Source organism: Balaenoptera physalus (assembly GCF_965194825.1).
Source record: "Balaenoptera physalus genome assembly, chromosome: 18".
Classification (NCBI taxonomy): Eukaryota; Metazoa; Chordata; class Mammalia; order Artiodactyla; family Balaenopteridae; genus Balaenoptera; species Balaenoptera physalus.
The window spans coordinates 5,731,535-5,751,528 of NC_138899.1; positions in this window are offsets into that span (position 1 = coordinate 5,731,535).

The window sequence follows — 19,994 nt, forward strand, 5'->3', positions numbered from 1 at the left end:
GAAACTAGATTTATAGAGGTTAAAAGCTAGTATCAGAGTCAGGAATTGAAATCAGGCTGAGGGACTTCATTTCTGAGCCTTTGACCACGATGTGGGGCAGACCATTAGGGCCTCTCTGCCTTGATCATCCCAGTGGTGAATTTTGAATGTTGATGGTTTCACACGTAGTTTTATTTTCATAAAAGGGCACAAAGCGATGCCTTTTCAGAGTCCTTGTGTGTATGGAAATGTCTTTCTGTTGAGTCCACACATGAAAGATAACTTGGCCATGGAAGCAATTGGTGGATCACAGCCTCTTTTCCAGAGAACTCTAGCTATTGTCTTGGCATTCGTTATCCAGAAGTCCATGATGACTTTAATTCTTGTTTTTTTGCATTTGTGTTCCCTCCACCTTCAGTTCTGCCCAATGTTTATAGGAATCTTTCTTCCCCCCTCTGGTCATTATTTTTAAATCTTTTTGGCCAGGATATATTTAGGTGTAGTAAATGTTTTCTTGGTTTTTACAGACAATGCAGTGAATTCTTTCAACCAAATATTGTAGATCTTTTTTTTAGCTCAAGAAATTTTTCCTCTTGATTTTCCTTTCCTTTTCATTAAAAAAAATATTCTGGAGTACGGATCATGTCTATGTTGTATCTCTCGCAGGGCTATTTGTCTCTCTCTAGAGATTTCCATCTCTTTGTCATTTTCCTCTTCATCCTTGGGCAGCTTTCCAAGTTTGCCTTCCATGCGACCGGTTTCATTTTCTTCAGTGTGAATTCTGCTCTTCCCTGCCCCCTATGTGGATTTTGAACCTGATATGTTACTCTTAATTTGCTGGCACTTTGTTATATGTACAGGGATCTACTGCATCTATATGCGATCTCAGAGGAAGAAATCCACATGTTATTCATGTGTTTGTTCTTCACCTAACTGCTCTGCTGTCTAATTCCTCTCTGCACCTCCAAGCTTTGCCCATCTTGGAGGAGAGCAGAGGCACATCTCACAAACCACTACAGCATTCAAACGAAATTGAATCCTGTTTCAAAGATACAGAATAAGAGCCGTGAAGAAGTGTTTCCAGGGACCTGGAATGGTGTGAGTCATGGACAAATCCCCAGCAAGAAGCCACCCCTGTGTGTTAATGTATAAATTAGTTTAGTGTGCGTTTGTGATCCGCAGAGCCCAGGGCAGGCTCTCAGGGAAGCACCACTCCCATTTTCCTTGGCTGGTAGAATGAATCTCTGAATTAGGTAGCAGACGTCCAAGGAGTTAGGAAGTGTCTTCCAACCTATTTGGAGGTTTTCTGTGCTCTGGCTATCATTACTGTGCCCAGGAAAGAAGATTCTATCCTTGTAGAAGAAACAAACATTTGATAGAAACACAGGGAATAGGCCTTGAACATTTGTTATGCTGTGAATCTAGGAGTTCTTTAAAGACTCGATGTTGGCTTTTTTCACCAAAAATATAAAAACGAATTTGTAACATTTTCAGCAAAAATGGCTACAGATCAAATGTCTCATATACTCGTCTGGAATGAAGATTCACAAAAGCCTCACATTCCAGTTGTTTCCTATTTAAATTACTTTCTTACTGCCAGTCACCAACCTTCAGATGTTGCTTTAACTATGAAAAATAGCAGTAAATTACTCCGTGGATGTATTACATAGCATTTAGAGAATTTAAAAAGTCAGCTTGCCAAGCTTGTTAGACTCAAACATAAGCCACTGTACGTCCTGGAAGAATACCTCTGTTTAGAGGACCAATGACTAACCTGAAATGATCACAAGTTTCAATTTGTGTTGGTTTAATGTGTATATTTTGCAGTTTACAGGTTCTTATCCATATATGGAGTATACAACAGAAGTCACTTTTCATTCATTTCAGACTGAACTATTATTGTCTTATGTGAGTGATTTCAGACAATGACCTAAAAGGGATAATCTTCACTCTACAGAACATACTATCCAGTTATTGACTGTAGTCTTGAACATCCATCGGAAACAGCAGGGGTATTGTGGTCAGTTACCAGTCACTAGAGAGATTTTAAAAATAAGGATGTAGTTATCAAAATGCTTAAAAATTCCAGAACATCATTTTATAAACCATTCATATTAAAGATCTTCAAAAACAAAGTACTTAATGCTCTTTTTGTAGTGAGAGAAAGCCTCAGAACTTTAAGTGATCAATATTATTCAACTTTATCCCTTCTCGGTTTTCTTTACCTACTTATTAAACATCTTGGAATTTAAAAGAGATACTTGTGATTTGAATAGTGGGAGAAAGAAGACTGAGATAAAGATGATTAGATGAATAAATATATTAAAAAAACCTTTATTTTGAAATAAGGAAGCAAATGCTACTATTTTTCTTGAGCCCTTAATGGATGAAATAGTTTGACTGTGTCAGCAGGGATACATAACTCATGAAAAGGACTCTGACGGATTTCACAATTGGAAACTGATCTAATTTTATTGTTCACTTATGTTATAATTTAGGACTTTTCTAAGTTAAATCATCCTCATATTTAATTCCTTCTGTTTGAGATGACTACTTCACACAGATTTTATTTTTTTGTTTTTGGTATTACTTTCTTTTTCAAGGAGTGTACTGTATAATCACTGAACTCCTCTATAATTACACGGCAAAGACTATGTAAATACGTAATTATGTTCATGCAGATTACTTGATAATTATACTTCCAGTTACCAAGTAATGAACGGAATAATCATCATGCAACTTGCAGCTCTTAGACTTTCAGCTTGGTCTTTGTTTTAAAAAAGGAGAGAACTAGATAATTACTCGATTGTTACATGGCACTTACATTGTCAACAGTCGTGTATTTACGTTGCTATTACATGGTTATTTTTTACCTTGTAAAATAAAGTGGGACTGCCTCTGAAAGAAGGCCTTTCCTCCTCCTTTCAATAGGAATTCCATGTCTCAGGCTGGTGAATAGCAGAGCTGAGCTGCTCTTTTGTATGTGCTTAAATACACGGGGTGGCACAGAAGCAAAATTGGAAAGGTCTCTGAACTTATCTTTGCCAGGATAGAAGTAAAAAAAGAGAGGGGGGAAAAAAAACCCTATACGTCAAGTTGTACCGGTGAAACATGAAACACATAGTTCCTAATTCTAAATCCAGGAGACTCATTCCCTAACCAACAGTGATTTTCTGTTTGTTGGTTTAGTTCATCTGCAGTACCATTTGTCCACTCTTCCCTCTCCCTGGAATGTGCTTCCTCTATTTCAAGAACCAGCTCTCTTGCCTCTCCTTGGACGCATCATTGCATCATTCCCAAACCCTCTGTGTATGTCCTCTGCTTCCTGCTCTAAACCTGCGTACATGCCTTTAGGTTAGCACGGCTTGTGTATTATTGTAGGAAGTCTTCACTCAATGTCCTGAATAAAAATCCATCAGAGCCTCTGTGATTGACAGCTTTCCATCTTATCTCCAGGCTTATCGCCAGAGCACAGGCATAACTAGTTTATGAATATACTTATAATGAATAAATTAATTAAAAGATAGATATGTATAGATAGATAGAAAGAAAAAGATGTATGATATAGTAGATATACATACCGAGGAATGAATTCTCAAATCATTATCTTTTGTTATTTCACTGGTCTAGCCATACCTGGATCCAATGACAAACATTTGTGACAATTTCAGTAGAGTTATCTTAAAAGGTTTGTTTTTTCTTTCTTTCTTTCTTTTTTTTTTCCTATGGCATACTTTGTCTTTGACTTTGGGAGCTAAATGAAATTTCAGATAAAAATATAAGGCATTGGATCCATACATTCACATCATTGATGTGACATTTACTTAATACACATTATATTCAATGCATTGTGATCAGCCCAGAGGAGATTCAAAGAAAAATAAGCAACTTTTTTTCTATCTTTAATGACTGAACTTCCATTCATGGGGGGAAGGAAGAGCCTCCATTTTTTAAGTGGGCTATAATATAAAACAGAAGAAACTACGAACTACAATACAAAAGAACAGAACCATGAGCACTGCTTTCCTTATGATTTCAAGTCATTGTATATTTTACTGGCTACTTTTACTTTTACAGAGCAAATTGGCCCATGTCTGCTCAAATAAATTAACCTCTCATTTTGCATGACCCATATGTTGAATATTTAGAATTAATTTCACTAATTCCCAAAATTACAAAATATTCTATGTATTGTGTTTCTGTGCTAGCAAACATTAAGTGAAAATAGCCTTCTCGCTTTGTTCTTCAGGGAATGTGAGCTTCTTAAAAAAAAAAACAAGCTCTCTACAGTTTTTGGAAGATGATTTTATAATATAATAATTTGATGACCATTTGGAATTTATATGAACCTTGCTAGAATCTTTTCACTGAAAGTGTAAACTCAAATTCATTAATGGCATCTATACATAGCAAATGATTTTTATTATTTCATATTGAAAATCATAAAATTAAAAAGAAACTAAAGCCAAGAATTTGTGTGTGAATTAAAAGATAGAAGAAAAAAATCCAAATAGACATGAGAAATTCATATATCTAGGTAGTATTTAAAAAAATCAGGGAAAGGGCTTCCCTGGTGGCGCAGTCATTGAGAATCTGCCTGCCAATGCAGGGGACACGGGTTCGAGCCTTGGTCTGGGAAGATCCCACATGCCGCGGAGCAACTAGGCCCGTGAGCCACAATTACTGAGCCTGCACGTCTGGAGCTTGTGCTCTGCAACAAGAGAGACCGCGATAATGAGAGGCCCATGCACCGCGATGAAGAGTGGCCCCCGCTTTCCGCAACTAGAGAAAGCCCTCGCACAGAAACGAAGACCCAACACAGCCATAAATAAATAAATACACATTAAAAAAAATAAAATTAGGGAAAAAGAGCCACCTGGAAAGGACTCCAACTAGATCTCTATGTTACTTATTATAGCAATATAAATTAACAAAATCCTAAATATTGAATGTAAAAAATAAAAATATAAAATAGCTGAAAGAAAATATGTGAAGGAACTAATATTAGAGTGAAAAAAATCCTACTAATTATGACCATAGAAGAAAGATGAATACATTTGATTACACAGATATTAAAAATTTATTCATAGCACAAAATGAATTAATTTTCCCAATATATAAAAGCCTTATAATTCAATAAAAAGATTAACAATGTTAAGGGTCAAATAAGTGAGCTCACATAGAAAAGAAAAAACACACGAAAAAAAACCTGTCAAAGCTGCAAAAAAGATGCTTTAAAGCTGGCCACAGCTCAAGAAATATAGACTAAAATAATTGGATTGCATAACACACTGTATTGATGAGGGTGTGTGGAGACCCCAGTCATTCCTGAACACCGTGTTTGGAATGTATTGTGGTTGGAATGATCTCACAGCATGTCAGTCTCAGGGCGGTGAGACTTCTTATGGTGGCATCTCATTTCCAAGGAGAGGAAACAGCTAGCTCCCTCAAAAGCTATAGCCCAGAACAGTATTTGGTGTTCTTCTGCCCTATTTAATTGATTAAAGCAGTGACCAGACCAGCCCCGATTCAAGGGGATGGAGAAAAAGACTCCATTTGTATATGAGAGGGTAGAAAGTACATTGTAGCCATCTTTAATCCTCTTTCTCTCCCTCTCTCTGTACGAATATTTGTATTTTTATTAGTTCTTGTTAACATCTTTAGCAATGACTGCTTTTGGGCCAAGAGACTGGGAGAGTGTTTGGGATTAAAAGGATGCTTGGTTTTCACTTTATTCCCTTTACATTCTTTGAATCTTTTTTTTTTAAATGATGTACAAGGTTTATATTTATTAAGTTTTTAAAAGATAATTTATCTGTGCTGATGGGGAAAGCTCTTCAAGTTATATTATAAAGTTTAAAAAAAGCAAACTGCAGGGCTTCCCTCGTGGTTAAGAATCTGCCTGCCAATGCAAGGGACATGGGTTCGAGCCCTGGCCCTGGAAGATCCTACATGCTGTGGAGCAACAAATCCCGTGTGCCACAACTACTGAGCCTGCGTTCTAGAGCCTGCAAGCAACAACTACTGAGCCCTTGTGCCACAACTACTGAAGCCTGCGTACCTAGAGCCCGTGCTCTGCAACAAGAGAAGCCACTGCAATGAGAAGCCCACGCACTGCAATGAAGAGTATTCCCCGCTCGCCGCAACTAGAGAAAGTCCACGCACAGCAACGAAGACCAAATGCAGCCAAAAATAAATTAAAAAAAAAAAAGCAAAATGAAGAACAATGTATATAGAAGTCTTGTATTTAGCAAGGTATGCATGCTGACACCTCATTTGTACGTGTGTGTGTAAGCCGTGTAACCCACTGTGAACACACACACTTACAAGCAAAGGCTCTAAGCAAAGTTGTGTGGGAAAGTGGGTACAAGAAAGAACAAAGCGTTCTCAGTAGAAATTATCACCAACACGTAGGCAGTGGGTTAAGTCCTCTCCATGTGAAGTTTTGTTGTGATCTTCATCAAAACTCTTGCTGTGCTGCAGAGATCAACGTTCCTTTATCTTCTTGTGGTGAGTTGCTATGTGCACATTGTGGAGGCTGATAAGAGCTCAGAAACTGGGCTGAATCAGAGCCACAGCTCATTTGGAATGCGGGGTTATAACACACAGATGAACTTGGGCACTTCTGTACAAGAATGATAAGTCTATTATCTCCCTTACTGAGAATTTAAACTTCTCTCTTAAAATTAATTCTACTGTCTGATTCTGGTTTAAGAAGTGAATTTGGGTCTACACCAGATTCCTGAGAAATCCAAGTTGTAAAATCCAATAATGAGTAAGGCATTTTCATCCCTGTGAATCCACTCCTACAGCTACACAATGGGCCAGAGAGAATCTGATTGGTTGAACGATCCTGCGGTCCCTCTTTACCTTCATCGTTGGTGGTCCCAGATGCCGAGGCAGTATCTTTGAGAGGTAGATCGCTCAAAGATCTTCGATCTTTGGCTTTAGATCAAAGATGAAAGATGGGTATGTCATGCTTACCCATTGTCATAAAGCTCTAGTGCTTCTGCAGGACCAGTGGAAATCTTCTAAGTACTTACGTTCAGCCAGAAAAAAGAAAATAATCTCAAAACTTGGCAACTCTTTTCTGCATTTCTGCTGTTGAATGACTCAACATTTCTGTGGAGACCTAGAGATTCCAAAATACAGTCCCCACTCTCAGCATCATTTACCTCTACTCTTACCTCTTCCTCCTCCGTTATGATTCTTGCCTATGACAGCTCCGAAGTTATTGTTCATGTGGAACCTTCAAATACTGGGAAAAGAGAGGACCACCTCCTTCCTTTGAAGAGCTCAGGGTAAAAGATCCCAAGATTATTAGAGCTTCTCCTAACAGATGGCATAAGATGGAATATGTAATTGACAGCTTCATGAAATTCTTTCCTTTGCCTTTTCAAATGCTTTGGATGCTGAACTGTTCAATAAATACTGATGAGTGAGATATGACTATTCCAAGATGTTACAGAACCTTAGCAAATGCGGAAATATCCTAGAACATTAATGCCCAAATTCTTAGCCAGGAATCTATCATGGGCCACACCGAATTTGTGTCTTTTTTTTTTTTTTTAACGTTTTATTGGAGTATAATTGCTTTACAATAGTGTGTTAGTTTCTGTTTTATAACAAAGTGAATCAGTTATACATATACATATATCCCCATATCTCTTCCCTCTTGCGTCTCCCTCACTCCCACCCTCCCTATCCCACCCTTCTAGCTGGTCACAAAGCACTGAGTTGATCTCCCTGTGCTATGCGACTGCTTCCCACTAGCTATCTATTTTACATTTGGTAGTGTTTATATGTCCATGCCACTCTCTCACTTTGTCCCAGCTTACCCTTCCCCCTCCCGGTGTTCTCAAGTTCATTCTCTAGTAGGTCTGCGTCTTTATTCCCATCTTGCCCCTAGGTTCTTCATGTCCACTTTTTTTTTTTAAGATTCCATATATATGTGTTAGCATACGGTATTTGTTTTTCTCTTTCTGACTTACTTCACTCTGTATGACAGTCTCTAGGTCCATCCACCTCACTACAAATAACTCAATTTCATTTCTTTTTATGGCTGAGAAATATTCCATTGTATATATGTGCCACATCTTCTTTATCCATTCATCTGTCGATGGACACCTAGGTTGCTTCCATGTCCTGGCTATTGTAAATAGAGCTGCAATGAACATTGTGGTATATGACTCTTTTTCAATTATGGTTTTCTCAGGGTACATGCCCAGTAGTGGGATTGCTGGGTCCTATGGTAGTTCTATTTTTAGTTTTTAAAGGAACGTCCATATTGTTCTCCATAGTGGCTGTATCAATTTACATTCCCACCAACAGTGTATGAGGGTTCCCTTTTCTCCACACCCTCTCCAGCATTTATTGTTTGTAGATTTTTTGATGATGGCCATTCTGACCAGTGTGAGATGATATCGCATTGTAGTTTTGGTTTGCATTTCTCTAATGATTAATGATGTTGAGCATTCTTTCATGTGTTTGTTGGCAATCTGTATATCTTCTTTGGAGAAATGTCCATTTAGGTCTTCTGCCCAGCTTTGGATTGGATTGTTTGTTTTTTTGATATTGAGCTGCATGAGCTGCTTGTATATTTAGGAGATTAATCCTTTGTCAGTTGCTTCATTTGCAAATATTTTCTCCCATTCTGAGGGTTGTCTTTTTGTCTTTTTTATGGTTTCCTTTGCTGTGAAAAAGCTTTGAAGTTTCATTAGGTCCCATTTGTTTATTTTTGTTTTTATTTCCATTTCTCTAGGAGGTGGGTCAAAAAGGATCTTGCTGTGATTTATGTCATAGAGTGTTCTGCCTATGTTTTCCTCTAAGAGTTTTATAGTGTCTGGCCTTACATGTAGGTCTTTAACCCATTTTGAGTTTATTTTTGTGTATGGTGTTAGGGAGTGTTCTAATTTCATTCTTTTACATGTGGCTGTCCAGTTTTCCCAGCACCACTTATTGAAGAGGTTGTCTTTTCTCCATTGTATATTCTTGCCTCCTTGGTCAAAGATAAGGTGACCATATGTGTGTGGGTTTATCTTTGGGCTTTCTATCCTGTTACATTGATCTATATTTCTGTTTTTGTGACAGTACCATACTGTCTTGATTACTGTAGCTTTGTAATATAGTCTGAAGTCTGGGAGCCTGATTCCTCCAGCTCCGTTTTCCTTTCTCAAGATTGCTTTGGCTATTCGGGGTCTTTTGTGTTTCCATACAATTTGTGAAATTTTTTGTTCTAGTTCTGTGAAAAATGTCAGTGGTAGTTTGATAGGGATTGCATTGAATCTGTAGATTGCTTTGGGTAGTGTAGTCATTTTCACAATGTTGATTCTTCCAATCCAAGAACGTGGTATATCTCTCCATCTATTTGTATCATCTTTAATTCCTTTCATCAGTGTCTTTTTTTTTTTTTTTTTAAACCTGAGGCTCAGTCTAACTCCGTTTTCTTTTTTTGTCTTTTTGTTTTCTAAAATTTATTTATTTTTATTTTTGGCTGTGTTGTGTCTTTGTTTCTGTGCGAGGGCTTTCTCTAGTTGCGGCAAGCGGGGGCCACTCTTCATCGTGGTGTGCGGGCCTCTTACTATCGCGGCCTCTCTTGTTGCAGAGCACAGGCTCCAGACGCGCAGGCTCAGTAGTTGTGGCTCATGGGCCTAGTTGCTCCATGGCATGTGGGATCTTCCCAGACCAGGGCTCGAACCCGTGTCCCCTGCATTGGCAGGCAGATTCTCAACCACTGTGCCACCAGGGAAGCCCTCATCAGTGTCTTACAATGTTCTGCATATAGGTCTTTTGTCTCCTTAGGTAGGTTTATTCCTAAGTATTTTATTCTTTTTGTTGCAATGGTAAATGGGAGTGTTTTCTTAATTTCACTTTCAGATTTTTCATCATTGTTGTATAGGAATACAAGAGATTTCTGTGCATTAATTTTGTATCCTGCTACTTTACCAAATTCATTGATTAGCTCTAATAGTTTTCTGGTAGCATCTTTAGGATTCTTTATGTATAGTATCATGTCATCTGCTAACAGTTACAGCTTTACTTCTTCTTTTCTGATTTGGATTCCTTTTATTTCTTTTTCTTCTCTGATTGCTGTGGCTAAAACTTCCCAAACTATGTTGAATAATAATGGTGAGAGTGGGCAACCTTGTCTTGTTCCTGATCTTAGTGGAAGTGCTTTCAGTTTTTCACCATTGAGAATGATGTTGGCTGTGGGTTTTCATATATGGCCTCTATTTTGTTGAGGTAAGTTCCCTCTATGCCTACTTTCTGGAGGGGTTTTATCATAAATGGGTGTTGAATTTTGTCAAAAGCTTTCTCTGCATCGATTGAGATGATCTTACGGTTTTTCTCCTTCAATTTGTTAATATGGTATATCACATTGATTGATTTGCGTATATTGAAGAATCCTTGCATTCCTGGGATAAACCCCACTTGATCATGGTGTATGATCCTTTTAAGGTGCTGTTGGATTCTGTTTGTTAGTATTTTGTTGAGGGTTTTTGCATTTATGTTCCTCAATGATATTGGTCTGTAGTTTTCTTTTTTGTGACATCTTTGTCTGGTTTTGGTATCAGGGTGATGGTGGCCTCATAGAATGAGTTTGGGAGTGTTCCTCCCTCTGCTATATTTTGGAAGAGTTTGAGAAGGATAGGTGTTAGCTCTTCTCTAAATGATAGAATTCACCTGTGAAGCCATCTGGTCCTGGGCTTTTGTTTGTTGGAACATTTTAAATCACAGTTTCAATTTCGGTGCTTGTGATTGGTCTGTTCATGTTTTCTATTTCTTCCTGGTTCAGTCTCGGAAGTTTGTGCATTTCTAAGAATTTGTCCATTTCTTCCAGGTTGTCCATTTTATTGGCATATAGTTGCTTATAGTAATCTCTCATGATCCTTTGTATTTTTGCAGTGTCAGTTGTCACTTCCCCTTTTTCATTTCTAATTCTATTGGTTTGAGTCTTCTCCCTTTTTTTCTTGATGAGTCTGGCTAATGGTTTATCAATTTTGTTTATCTTCTGAAAGAACCAGCTTTTAGTTTTATTGATCTTTGCTATCGAATTTGTAAGTCTTCTACAACAATGTGCAAAGTGTGCATTGGTGATTACATGTAACTTTTCAAAAAGAGGATTGCTAACTTTTGTTAACTTCTTATAAGGGACGGCTGCCCCACAATAGGTTAAGAGCATTCTTCATGTAAGTATTTTATGCCTCATAATTATTTTGATCAAGTGAAATAGCAGACTTTAAAATGCTTGGACAGACAAAATCCTCTACACAAATAAATTAGTAGTGCTTAGGTGGTAGTTTTTTAGGTAGAAAGTGCTGTGTGTTACTTGTATGAAATCATTATTTCCTTTTTTTTGTGTAATTCATTTTGTATAATGGGTGTGCTTACTTGTTGTGGGTAGTATTTAGTGTTATTACTTAACAGACTGACTACATCTGATGGAACTCAGATGTGAGAAAATCCATTCTGTCACTTCTAGGAGCAATTGAAATATAAAACATAGGACTGTGCTTAGCTGGGCACATTACTTATGACAGTTGTCTTCTTCGTTTTTTCACATTTTTCAAACTTTAAAAAACTGATTTGCTCAAAACTACAATGACTTATTGCCTCACACCAGTCAGAATGGCCATCATGAAAAAATCTACAAACATAAATGCTGGAGAGGGTATGGAGAAAAGGTAACCCTCTTGCACTGTTGGTGGGAATGTAAACTGATACAGCCACTATGGAGAACAACATGGAGGCTCCTTAAAAAACTAAAAATAGAACTACCATATGACCCAGCCATCCCACTCCTGGGCATATACCCTGAGAAAACCATAATTCAAAAAGAGTCATGTACCACAATGTTCATTACAGCTCTATTTACAGTAGCCAGGACATGGAAGCAACCTAGGTGTCCATCGACAGATGAATGGATAAAGAAGATGTGGCACATATATACAATGGAATATTACTCCACCATAAAAAGAAATGAAATTGAATTATTTGTAGTGAGGTGGATGGACCTAGAATCTGTCATACAGAGTTAAGTAAGTCAGAAAGAGAAAAACAAACACCGTATGCTAACACATATATGGAATCTAAAGAAAAAAAAATGGTCATGAAGAACCTAGGGGCAAGACAGGAATAAAGACACAGATGTAGAGAATGGACTTGAGGACATAGGGAGGGGGAAGGGTAAGCTGGCATGAAATGAGAGAGTGACATGGACTTACATATACTACCAAATGTAAAATAGATAGCTAGTGGGAAGCAGTCGCATAGCACAGGGAGATCAACTCGGTGCTTTGTGACCACCTAGAAGGGTGGGATAGGGAGGGTGGGAGGGAGGGAGACGCAAGAGGTAAGAGATATGGGGATATATGTATATGTATAGCTGATTCACTTTGTTATAAAGCAGAAACTAACACACCATTGTAAAGCAATTATACTCCAATAAAGATGTTAAAAAACAAAACAAAACACTGATTTGCTTCAGAAATTTCTTTCTTCCAGTTTAAAAATAAAAATTCTTTCACTGGTGTTTGAACTAGGTAACACTATTTTTTTTTTTTTATTGAATTATAGTGATTTACAATGTTGTGTTAGTTTCTGGTGTACAGCAAAGTGATTCAGTTATACATATATATATTCTTTTTCAGATTCTTTTCCATTATAGGTTATTACAAGATACTGAATATAGTTCCTTGTACTATACAGTAGGACTTTGTTGTTTATCTATTTTATATATAGTAATTTGTATCTGCTAATCTCAAACTCCTAATTTATCCCTCCCCTCCTTTCCCTTTTGGTATCCACAAGTTTGTTTTCTGTGTCTGTGAGTCTGTTTCTGTTTTGTAAATAAGTTCATTTGTATCACTTTTTAGGTTCCACATATAGGTGACACTACTGGATTGAGTGCCTGTTGGATGCAAAATGGTGTCCACTTTACACACAACAGTTTCAATGTTAGAAGAATCGCAAAGGTGAATCAGTCAGGGCAGATGAGTTTATGCTGTGTAACAAATAACCCCCAGTACTCTGGCTGAAAACAATAACTTTGTTGTTCTTCTTTTTATTGCTCATTCTACGTGTCTGTTCTGAGTCATCCAGGGCTCTCCTCCACATCATTTCCATTCAGGGATGCAGGCTGAGGGAGGCTCCCGGAACCACCCGGCAAGTCACTTATCACTTTGGCAGGACAAAGAGGACTAGCAAATTGCATGCTGGCTTTTAGAGTTTTCTACCTTGAAGTGACACATGTCCTATAGGCTCACATCCACTGGCATAAGTGACATGGCCATTGCCTAATTTCAGGAGCATGGGAAGTACAATCAGCCCTACTGTGTGTCCAGAGGGGGAAATTGGAATATTGCTCAGCAGTGGAGGGACAGCCATAGCAGAAAAAGTATTATTTTGTTTATTTAATAAATGGCATAGGTAAGCATCAGAGTCTGAGTAACATGGGTAAGATCAATAGCTGGGATTTGGGTAACACACTTGTAGTGAGGACAGATGTTACTATGACCATTGGAAACTATGAAAATACTATCAAACTTAACATTGATTTAGTGATTCTGAGAGTATTTAGGAGGACATTAAATTGTTCAGATTTCCAGTGCAGCAATTAATTCATCAGGGCTGGAACATACTGTAAGGTGCCTCGGGACGTATGAATGATGAAGAGTTTTCTCCTCCTCAGTGCCTCCAACTAGCTCTGCAGTCTTGAGCAATCACCCTACTTTGCTGAGTCTCAGTTTTCTTCTCTCAGGTCAGGTTGTCAGGTTTACAAATTCCCCTTCTGCTTTGACCATCTGTGTACTCAGTTAATGCTTGGCTGCTGGTGAGCTCTGACTTCTGATTCCCCTTTCTCTGATTTGATAGACAAATCTGATCTCCAGCAAGTAGATCAGGAATGTAAGTTTATTTCCAGTTCTAACATCACTCCTTAGAACTCCACTTTTTATAGCCTTATTTTATCTCAAATAACCTAAAGCGCTCTCAAAAGTTTTCCCCCTCCTCAAAATCATCCTCCTTGTGATGATTTTTAGAAATGCAGTCAAAAATGAAGTTTTCGTTTTTGAAAGTATTTAAAGTCATTATTCAAAACTTATCTTCTGTTCAACAAACAACTTCTGAGTATCTTATTATGTGGAAGAACCACCTTGGGTGCATGAGGTTGCGAAGATATCTGATCATTTTCTACTCTTAAGGGCCTTAGCTTATCCTAGAGAGACTAAGGAAAAGTTTTAGAGCTATTGATTACTTAAGAAAATAAAATATTGCCAAAATGCAGAGCTTTTTGACCCAAAGCTTATAGATTTAATACAGAATGAAAGTAAATCTGAAATAAACTTAGATGTATATACCTCTTCATTTTTTACGTGAAACATTTTCAAGGCATGGTTTAAACAGATCTCCTATAGATGCCAAATAAACTAGAGATAACACATCAGAGCAAACAATGTAGTGCATTTGCATTCTACTTCAATTAAGAGCCAAGAAGAGTGTAATACAGAATTGACTGTTTGTGTCCTTTCCTCATTCCTCTCCACCAAGCATCTCCACTAAGTCAGCGCTCCCTGCTTGTTGATTTCTCCCATGTTAGTTAGAAAGAGTAGTGAGTCTTTTCTGCTGTTGCATTTCCTTCAACTAAAGTGTCCCCAGAAAAGCCTCCTCCTCAGCCCTCGCCACTTGGCAAGGGGTCAAGTGATTGAGAGCCTCCCGGTGGTCTGTCCGCCATAAGGTTCTGATGCATTGCTGATGCATTTTAAATTAGCGTCAAGAGCCTTCATCAGCAGTGGGATACAGCCAAGGGGCAGCCCTGCGAGTCCTGGGGAAATGCAATGTGAAAGAACACAGCATTGTACAGAACAGGCTGCCTTTAAAAAGAGACAGTCCTGCGTAGAGAATAGATGTGTGGTTGCCAAGTGGGAGGGAGGTGGGGGAGGGATGGATTGGGAGTTTGGGATTAGAAGATGCAAACTATTATATATAAAATGGATAAACAACAAGGTCATCCTGTATAGCACAGGGAACTATATTCAGTATCCTGTAATAAACCATAATGGAAAAGAATATGAAAAAGAATGTAGATATATGTATAACTGAATCACTTTGCTGTACAGCAGAAATTAACACAACATTGTAAATCAACTAGAGTTCAATGAAATAAAAAAAAAAAAAAAGAGGCAGTCCTGTATGTGTAGGTTCCTAAAAATTGGCCAAACTATTTTATTTTCACAACACTATTGGGAGGTAATTAGGCAAGCTTTTTGCATTTTACCTTTTCAAACATTCATTGTAAAGAAATTACATAGGAATAAAATGACCCTTCCAGAAAAACACAGGGAGATTGGAATTAAATGAGACTCAATGAGGGAAAGGAGTAAAAGTGCTTTGAAAACTTTTAAACACTACATGGCAGTGTAGTATTCCATTATGATTTGATTTATAGTTTTGGTTTCATCTGTCTTTAGAGACAATACCATTTGGCTGGAAGCAAAACGAACCTTTCTTTAATGTCTATAAAGGGCTTCAAGTACCATGCATCCACCAGAGCAAGAAAATGTATTGCCCCAGCAAGAATCGCCTTTTCAGAGTTGGCTCACAGAATGACTTTGTCAGCATGGTGATGAGTCCACTTAATTTCTGCACACCCTCTGTTACCTTCTGATGTCCTAGGAGAGACATCTGCCCTTCATTCGGTTATTTTATGTTTGTGGTTTGTTTCATCTCAGCTTCATGATAATATCTTGAGATAGATAGGGCAGGCGGCATTACCCCTATCTTATGGATGAGTAAACCAAGTCCTAGGGTAAATGATCAACCAAGATCGCACAGATACTAACGGGCTGGCTAGCAGGTCAGACCCCATTTATTCTAAATTTGCAGCCAATGCTCTCTCTCTAGTAAATGACTGCCAGACTACAGGCTTCCTGAAGACAAAGACAGGGTCTGTTTTGTCCTTCTCTGAATTTCCATGACTTAGCACTGGGATCACCCAATGTTTATAAATGTTCACTGATTAATTGATTATGCTCAGATGATCATTTCCCTTAATTCTACAAAATTAAATGTCTTGGGGAGGGAAGAATCATCATCATTAGGGAAGAACTTATCCTTAGAGATACATTTAACTTCTCTAAAGGATGCTAGCGCTTGAATAAATGGCAGTTTTCGTTCTATTGGATACTTTATCATCAAGTCATTCAGTTGAAAGAGTTCTTTTATACTCCAAAGTCGAGGAAATGAAAGAGTATCTCATCTGTCAATGAAACATATGAAATCGAGCACGAGGTTCCGTTAACAGTTGCCACTTCAAAAACGTTTCTGAAAAAAGTAAAACGACAATTATATTTAAAGATGGGAAACAGCTTAGCTTTAAGAAAAAAAAAAAAAGGCATCTGGCAGGAATTTGGATTCTCTCTTTCTTGATAGATCTGTATTCTAGCCCTCCCTCAAGGTCACCTTACGGCTCTAGCCACAGCATTTGATCTATTTACAAACAATGGTGTGTATCGTCTACACTGCATGGTGAGTTGGAATTGAGATTCGGTGTGGCTGGGATAAGCTAAGCCTATTTCCCGGGAAGGTGGAAGAATCTCGGCCACTGAGAATATGAGGAGCTAGACCTCACAGGGACCTGGCTACTGAATCTGGATTGTAAGATGAGGGTTTTATCAGACCCATCAACAGCTGAGTCTGCCTATGGGAGCTAGAATGCAAATAAAGGAAAGATGGCCTCTCTTCTAACTTGAATTCACTCACTGGAGAGACCCCGAGGTCCTGCACAGGGCTTTCCCAGTGTCCTTGAGTGAGAAATGCATGGTGTTAGGAGCTAAGAGGCAGCAATGGGGGTATTAGATGGAGGCGTACGAAGCTAACATCCCCGAGGGCTGTGGAGAAGGCTGAAAGCGGAAGGTTCTGTCCTCACAGAGTCTGGGACTATTAGAATAAAACTGGCCATTCCATAGCCGAGGTTGACGGGAGGGCCTGAGCTGAGCTCCGTCAGCTGGCATGCAGGTGGCTAGTATCCAGGAGGCCTGTGGTCCTTGGAGGAATTGTGCAAAGGAGCTGATGATGCTTGCTGGGGACGTTGCCATGGTCACGGCGCCGTGGGCCAGCCAGGCTAGGGACAGAATGGGATTCTCAGGCTGATCTGAGTCTCTCCACAGTGTGAGTGGCCTCGGTGGGGCTGAGCCAGTGGGCGCTCTGCCTGGTTCTGATCCAGCTCAGGAAGAACAGACTGGGAATCCACCAGCTGCAGGCATCCCTGGCACGAGGGCAGACTGAGCCACGCAGGGCGCTGGGGATGCTTTTGCCCCAGCGGTCAGGGAGGACCCAGAGAAGAACGGGCGTGGCGACTTCCCTGGCGGCACAGGTCAGCGGCCTCGGTGGGCGGCGGTGCAGGGCTGACGCTTTGAAGACCTGACTTCCTACCTGGCAGGTACTGTGGTAAACTAGGAGGAGAATGCACCGGAAGCTGGTGGCCTATTTGCTTCTCTGCCCCTCGGTGGGCGGGTACAAGCAAGATGTGGCCAATTATAGAAAAATACAAAAACCTCCCTTTCTTTGCACAATTGACTATGTTAACTATTTTTGCAACACACTACTTGTGAACCCTTTTGCAACTGCAAAGTTCGGGGGAGGATTTTGTTTTAAGCTGTGAAAATATTCACCTCTATCCTACAAGGTCTCAGAGGATTATTAGCCCATTTTATAGATTGTATACATGGGTGAAAGGGTGATTAGAGTACAGAGGTTCATTTACTTTTCTAAGGTTTCTGAAGAAAGCATGGTTCAACCATGAATTACCCATGCTGAATGCATTGGAAGTAATGTGTTTACTACATGTGGTTATGTTTCTGTTTGCATCTCTATAAGTTAGTATCTATGTTAAAAGTATTAAATAGGAAGGCATAGCTAGCTAGAGCAGAATGGAGGGAGTTTCTCCCCAGTTGTACAGCTGTTGAAGCCCGACACTGTTCCCGGGATGCCCACCATGATGGCAGGGGATGTCTATGACCATTTTGTTCTTTCCAGCTCTTTTCTTTACTACGTTACATGCTGGATGATTAATAAATGAACAAATTCCAATGAAGTTAATTAAGATACACCTGCTAACAGAGTCATAATTCCCAAGACAAATAAAAGAAACTTTATTAATTTGCACTGTCCTCTTAAAACACTACAACATATTAGATGAGAAACAAATCAAATCCAGTATGTGTGAGGGAGGAACTATGTGTGGGCGGGATTTGGGGTTGTTATCAATAAATAACATCTCCATCTTGGCATAATAGCTAGGGTTTGCAGATGGAACTGTCCATACCAACTTCATGGGTGTTTAGCATCATTAAGAAGGATGCAGCTTAAAACAGTCATTCTGCTTCTGCCCCTCAAGCCAGTTCTTAGGGTGATGTATGCTGAGTTAACCTGATTCGATGAAGTTATAGTGGTCCATTGACAAAGGATGCCTGTTACAAGGATTCCAATCCCTTCAAATGCCTTTCATTAAAAGGCCACTTTATTCATCTGGGGATGACTTTGGTTGTTGCTGTTATCCCTTCCAGGAGCAGGAGAAATAAAAAGAATATGAGTTGGATTATCCGTTTTGCCCTGGTGTGATTTCTCCTCATCTGCGGTGAGCTAGACCACTGCCCTCCATGGACCGTACCAGTGTACACCAGCACACAGAAGCCTGGCCGGACAGGGTCCGCCCAAGTGAAAGTGTGCAGATTAGTGAGGGATTTTTAAAAGCACCAGAGAGGTGTTATTAATCCTTTGAAAGTGTGAGCCTTTCTGATATGGCAGCCAGACTCCTGGGGGAAATTGCACAGGGTTTTGTATACTTGATAAAGAAAGTGTAAAGTAAAAGGCAATGAACTTAATGACCAAGAAATTATTATGAGAGGCAATGAATGCCATCCTCCAGAGATCTGTGACTCTTTGCACAGAGTCTGAAAGAAGTAGAGATGCCTTTCTATCAAGCTGCCTTTCAGTTTCAGTCTCAACACATCCATTTGCATTCTGTCCTGTGAAGATGAAGGATTTGGCTTTGAAAGAGCAGAGACTCTTTAGCGTTGGAACAGGAGCCCAGGTGGCAGTCGTGGGGTGAGTGTCTGAGAGATGTGTGCATCCCTGAGGTCTTCTTTGGTTCTCTCCTAACCCATCATTTTATATTTGGGACGATCATTTTGATTTTGTCCAAAGATCGTCTCAGTATTGGACTCTTTGGGCGGAGAAAGTTTCAGCTGACGTTCTGTTTTACTCCATGGTTGCAGCTCCACATCACACCACACAAACAAACCCCCGTGCAGAGGGCCCCCTGTGCCCTTCACTCACTGCCAACTCACCTATGGGGAGAGGATGAGGAGATACACAGGAGGATATACAGATGTTGAGATGATATTTCCATCAGCAAGGCATCCCCTTGTCCATTCCATTCTCTCTGGACCCTGTGAGTGGTCACTTCCACCTTCTCAAGAACTAAGAAACAGAGATGAACTGTGCTTCGAGTTGTATCTGTGCTGGAGACAGAGGCCATAGTTCCGCCGAGATTTTCCAGACAGTGCTCATCAACTCTGGCCGGTCAGCCCTTGAGTGCAAACAACTTTCCTTATGCCTAGAAACTTGGAAATTTAGAGCTAGAAGAATCCAAAATATTATTTAGTGGAAGCCCTCTACTGTATCAACCAGGAGAGATTGTGAGCTAATCAAAGCTACACATCGATTTAGCCAGAAACCAGGTTTTTCTCATTATTACATCAAGGTTTGGGGTTTTTTTTCTGAGGGGTGGGGTCAACCCACCCTTACTCAAGTTTTAACTATCCTTTTCCAACAGAGTAGTTGAAAATTTTATTTATTTATTTATTTATTGGCGTACAGTTGATTTACAATGTCATGTTAGTTTCAGGTGTACAGCAAAGTGATTTGGTTATACATATACATATATATACACATTCTTTTTCATATTCTTTCCATTATGGCTTATTACAAGATATTGAATATAGTTCCCTGTGCCA